Here is a 6,000-nt window from a genome sequence, read left to right as displayed (position 1 = left end):
TAAAAAGGGTTTGGAGGTATTTCAATTTACTGGAAAGACACTTTGGTCTGCAAAGTAAGAAATAGCAAATGTAAGGGCATATGCGGAAAAACAAATCATTTTGGTTAGCAAACTTCACAACCAAATAGTTAGAATCTGACTGAGGACGACAAAATCATTACTTTGGCACTTATATATAATACTAGATGGTTTTTGCCCGTGCACGCACGGGCCCGATAGTTACCTATATAAACACACATCTGATGTAAAAGTTATGGTGACATATGTACGGGGCAATTGAAGCATATCGTTTAAACGGTTTTTATATATATATATATAAACATACACATTATTAACAGTTTGACAGAAGAAGGTATTGCACAACTGAAGCATAATGTTTATATACACATTGATGATTGCATTGTCTATGCACACACACATTAGTTACATATTGATAGAAGCCGGTAGCGGCAAAAGGCAATATAGTAACACAACCACCGACTATGCCGCTGGCACTCATCTTGTTCTTCGCAGTTAACGTTGTAGCTGTGTGATGCGTGGTTGACAAAATACCTGGAGAGGCTATTATCGATGGCTTTCTTGTTAAAATAGAAGTGTGTAATGGAGAGAGTAGAGCGTGTAGCAGCAGTAGAGTTGAGTTAGTTGTGTGACATACCTTGTTAAAGTATTGTCCGTTGCATATATTCTTTGTTCTTCGGGAATCCAGCTTTCAAAACAGGTAGTGCAATTTTGCAGAAAGATAGCAGTTTGATGTTTAATTTGGTTCAAAAACTTCCTGGAAATACCAAATTAAGAATCTTGGATGAAGATCACACTAAAGAAACAAAAGAATGAATGTGATAATGGACAACTTTAGTATGTCAGTGGCAGAAGTGCACAAAGCGTCTCTCAAACCAATACCATAAGAGGATGAACGTGTAAATATATGGCAATATAGGAATATGATAGTCAAGCAATATAGTTCCCTGACAGGGAAGTTTCATGCTTGCTTAATTCAGAGAATGTTTCATGCTTACTTAATTCAGAGAGATTTTCAGCTGATTTTAATTAATAAGACGTAGCAGTAAATTTGATATAAAGTTATTTATTGGGTTTTTTTTTTTTTTTTTGAATAAATTTATTGGGCTGTTTCTTTCTGTTCAAAAGTCAATACAATATATGTATTTATACATTTATGTAAACACAAGAATATATGCTACATTCTATCTATTGTAGTTGTTCATTTCCCACAAAATATATTGAATCTAATGAAAGTCCAGATTTTTCTTGCTGGTAATGTCTATAAATTTTGAGGCTTAGCTCTTACCTGATGCAGCAGAATATGGAAATAACATCAATTGCATGATAATCCCAAGTATTACAATTTGTTGACATATTTCTATTGCAGAGCGAGCATCACCTGTTACTTTTACCTGGATAAAGTACACAATACTTTAATAGTAGCTTAGAGTCACATTTATACAACTTATAGATTATAAGTATTTTAGTTGATCAAAAGCAGATAATTAAAAATCACAATGGACTACTAATTTCCTTGAAGCAGATCCAATTGCAGGTTTTCAAAGAATCAATTTCATGAGGCAAATTAAACTAATTTCTCTTCACTTATTTTCTCAACTAAGTTCATGTCTCTATTATATTCTTAGTAACTTGATTCTGATTAAAATGAGAAACTTAATTTACAATTACATAATGGAGATGCTTCGGGATTTAACTGAATTATTCATTTCAAGTAATCTAAAAGAGCTATTCATTACATTACTTTCTTTTACAGTATTTAATTCACTTGTGACCTTTCAGAGATGCTTCATCCTGATACAACTGTATTCAATATATTGTTCAAAAGATTAGAAAAACTAACATCGAAGAAAAAGTGGACAAATTTTCGCAGAAATCAGCAAGTAAAGCCAGAATCGGCGCGAGAAAGAAAAGAACATGAGGCAAAAACTTACCAAAAGTGAGTGAGGCAGCAGAGGCCACCATGGCTTATGGTTCTCATCCACATAAGCTTTATTTATCCTATCCGACATGTGTAATATCTTGTGCAATCTCTCCAACAAACTAACAGAACAAAATTCATGGATCAAAATGTCACAAAAGAGTCGAGATAAACGACAATCAAAGAACATGAATGATGTACCCAAGTTTAAAGGATATGGAAAACTGTGAACTTACCCTGAGAGGAATATCAATGGTTGGAATCTCCTTTGGTACCCTTTGAGACAAACCTGGCTTCTCCGTTTTGCCCGATTTTGTGAATACCTCAAACGCCTTTGTGGGAAGGTGAAATGGGAGTGTGTGAGGTGAAAAGGAGTGTGATGTTCGGGTTTTTGAACATCGGAGAGGCAGTCGGCACAGAGATGAGTTCCGTGAGAAGAAAGTGACAGCTGGAGGGTTGTTGACACGTAAACTAACCTAAATAAGCCTGCCTTGAATCTCTAAATTGCCCTTGATTGTAATTTTATTGACACATAAGGAACCATGTCGATCCATTCTCCTAACCCACGCTTCTATATAGTTAAAATAAAAAACACATTGCTTGTGCAATCTCTCCAACAAACTAACAGAACAAAATTCATTGATCAAAATGTCACAAAAGAGTCGAGATAAACGACAATCAAAGAACATGAATGATGTACCCAAGTTTAAAGGATATGGAAAACTGTGAACTTACCCTGAGAGGAATATGAATGGTTGGAATCTCCTTTGGTACCCTTTGAGACAAACCTGGCTTCTCCGTTTTGCCGAATTTTGTGAATACCTCGAACGCCTTTGTGGGAAGGTGGAATGGGAGTGTGTGAGGTGAAAAGGAGTGTGGTGTTCGGGTTTTTGAACATCGAAGAGGCAGTCGGCACAGAGATGAGTTCCGTGAGAAGAAAGTGACAGCTAGAGGGTTGTTGACACGTAAACTAACCTAAATAAGCCTGCCTTGAATCTCTAAATTGCCCTTGATTGTAATTTTATTGACACATAAGGCACCATGTCGATCCATTCTCCTAACCCACGCTTCTATATAGTCAAAATAAAAAACACATTGACATTGTGTTCTTGTAAGGATTAAAACAGAAAAATTAAATTTCATTTATACAATGAAAATGGGGAGGCTAGCATGGAGATCAGATATCAAAGTAATGTATTAACATCATTAGATTGAGAAACACATTAGAAGGATTGTACAGATACACATTTCTACTGACCTAAATATCAAATAAAAAGAAGAAATAATCGATGATATTAATCATGTATACCTTAGTGTTCAAACAGATTGTCTAGACAAAGAAATCGAAAGAAATATTTTTGCTAATGATAATTCTTGACCAAATAACATTAGTAACTGTAGCACGACCGGAATCGTGCTCTTAAGAAATTGTTACATGAGATAGCTGTCATTCATATTATTCCACCATTCATATGGTTGTTTACTGTATTTTATCCCCTCGTCCCTCGAACAACTTGAGAGTAAAAAAATAAAATAAAGTCATCTAAACAACAATCTGTAGTCAATGCTCCATAACGGGTTAACTACTAATTGAGAAAAGATATCACATGGAAAAATATCTACTCATTCTGAAAAACTATAAGTTATATCTAATTCTTCTTGTTGACAAAAAGTTAAAATAGTAGTAATGGTACTGTAGGATTACACATGTAAGCAAATGAAATACCATTGCCAAAGAGCAATAAGATAAAGGTAATTCTAGAAACACTAAACTGGTAACCCTTTCTCGACACCGGGACAAAACATAAAACGGAGTTAGCAAAACAGAATATCTTCGCGACCATGCATGATGAGAAACCTCAACTACAGAGCATGAGACAACTTAAGCTCAACATCACACAAAAAAAGATTGGAGACTTACACTGTGAATGGCCATTTTCATATAGTTGTCACTTGCCAGCCAAGTCATTTAAGCTTCTTATTTTAGCCAAGTGTCACCCCGTCCATAAACATAATTTATTTGAATCAAATTTTCGGTACTTCTCAAAAGGTTGCACCTATGCATCTAGTTTCAAACATGCACAAACAACCTGTAGAAAATCCAACAACAAAAAGATTAAGTAATATTACTTACTAAAAGTACTGAACACTAATATAAATACCCAACAAATATTGATTACCAACAAAGGAACTGTACTATTAATGAAATTTGTCATGGAAAAGATAAATACAAATATGAATCTTGAGTTGGCAAGCATTAAAATTCTGAAACAAAGACTATACTTCAGTTTCATTAGCCTTATAAAATATCATTATGATGTTCCTCTAAATTGTCTTCTCTTTATCACTTAAACCATCACTAATGTGTAAAGAACCAATGTTTCTTTATGTCAATCTCAGAAGTTCTAAAATACTGAAAGCTGACTTTAAAATATTTTCTTCTGATTTGTTTCTTACTTATTTTGACTCGAAATTATAACATAGTAGTTACTATTTAGTAAGTAGTGAGACAAAGAAATGTAACAACTATCGTTACAAAATAGAGGATACATTTTCGGCTTAAACTACCTTATAATGGTCAAGCAGTTGTGCCTTTCTTAATTTGAGTGTGGGCATAACTAAATCTCTTGCAATTTTAAAAGGATTTCGCTCCATAAAAATTGTGCATTACATTTCCAAATAACAAAGCTATGCAAGTATTACTCCCATCTGTCTAAGCTAAAGCACCAAAAGCTCCTTCCATAGCCATCTCAATTTTTTGTTTTCATGATAGTCCACCAAATAAGCAATAATTCAATAATACACCCAAAAAATCTACATAAGAAACCAAATTACCCCTACTTCATAAAAGTGAACTAATAAAGTAAAACAACAAGCCACCATCAAGAAAATTCTGAACCGCTTGAATCTAAGTAAAAGCAAAAAACAAAAGTAACCCAGATGAAATCTAGCAAAACTGGAAGTGGGTATAGCTTAATCATTAAAAAAAAAAAAAAAGATGTGGATATAGAAAGAAACCTGAGGGAAATTAGCAGATTGGGCCCAAACGGTGCCGTCTTGACCGATAATAGCAGCAGAAGTGAGATGATTACCTTCAATCTCACAAAGCAAGTGGTCATCAACATATGTTTGCCACGACATCTTTGATTCACCCAAGTTTCTTGTTCTTCAGATCTATTATCTCTATGGTTTAGTGAGAGTTTGTGTGCAGAAAATGGTCCAGTGATAGAAATGGGAGAGTAGAAGGTGAATGAGAAAGAGAAAATTAAATTGAGCCCATTTTTAAACATTAGGTATGAAATTGAAAAATCTGATTAGGGTAAAGATTGAGACAAAAACTGACCTAAAATTGCACTTCCACTTGAGAAGATGAAGTTGAAGAGCAGTCCTTGAAAGTTTGGAAAAAAAAAAATTCTGAAGTCCAACCCATGTTTCTCCATAGTTGGAACAAAAGATGAAAGAAATGGAAAGATTCTTCTGGAATTATGTTGAGAAAATCTAAATATCTCTTTTGCCCTTGAGCTAAATGACGGATTTGCCCTTGGATGGACGACGATCCTGCGTCTTCACCTGCGCTTCTATATAGTAGAAATATATATATATATATATAAAAAGTAAATATAAATTCTCTAGTGTTGCTAATGCCTTGAAAATACCACCAAGGAATTTTGTGGAATAAATGAAATATTTTCATCCTTAATCTAATTATCAAGTTCGAATCGTGAAAATGAAGAAGTTTATAATACAAAATATCTCTTTCAATAGATCTTACTCTCTCCAGATCAAAAAGACTGTTCACTTACTTTCTTTTTTTTTTGTTCAAAAAGTGTGTTCACTTATCAAATCAATAAATTAACCTTATTCTTCTAAAATTGCGCTTATTAAGTGTTAAATGATCAAATTTCAATACCTATTTAATTAGAAATAGTTTAGTCAAATTACTCATTTTTATCTAGAAGTTAGTATTTTTTAAGATGTGTAAATGACTTTGTGAACACTCTTTTTTAATCCGAGGGATAATTAAGTAGGACCATCAAGGAGGGGAGACGGGGTTTGGGCCA

General features: G+C 33.9%; 1 long non-coding RNA gene across 11 annotated transcripts; it reads right to left on the bottom strand.

Annotated features, from left to right (window-relative positions):
* Positions 1–328: 328 nt before the first annotated feature.
* LOC132068499 (uncharacterized) lies at positions 329–5,426 on the bottom strand. 11 transcript variants are annotated; one of them, XR_009417407.1, is made up of 7 exons: positions 5,283–5,426; positions 4,958–5,122; positions 2,176–4,886; positions 1,953–2,061; positions 1,307–1,412; positions 656–775; positions 329–561 (listed from the first exon to the last, which is right to left on the bottom strand). It is a non-coding gene; the product is annotated as an uncharacterized LOC132068499 (long non-coding RNA). The 11 variants fall into 11 exon arrangements; XR_009417404.1 differs by lacking the exon at positions 1,307–1,412 and having other exon boundaries at positions 2,176–2,560; positions 2,675–4,886; XR_009417401.1 differs by lacking the exon at positions 1,307–1,412 and having other exon boundaries at positions 2,176–3,009; positions 3,861–4,886.
* Between the last annotated feature and the right edge of the window lie 574 nt (positions 5,427–6,000).

This window comes from Lycium ferocissimum, chromosome 8, assembly GCF_029784015.1.
Source record: "Lycium ferocissimum isolate CSIRO_LF1 chromosome 8, AGI_CSIRO_Lferr_CH_V1, whole genome shotgun sequence".
Classification (NCBI taxonomy): domain Eukaryota; kingdom Viridiplantae; phylum Streptophyta; class Magnoliopsida; order Solanales; family Solanaceae; genus Lycium; species Lycium ferocissimum.
The sequence above is the reverse complement of the archived record's forward strand: the minus strand, read 5'-3'. Positions and strand labels throughout refer to the sequence as shown.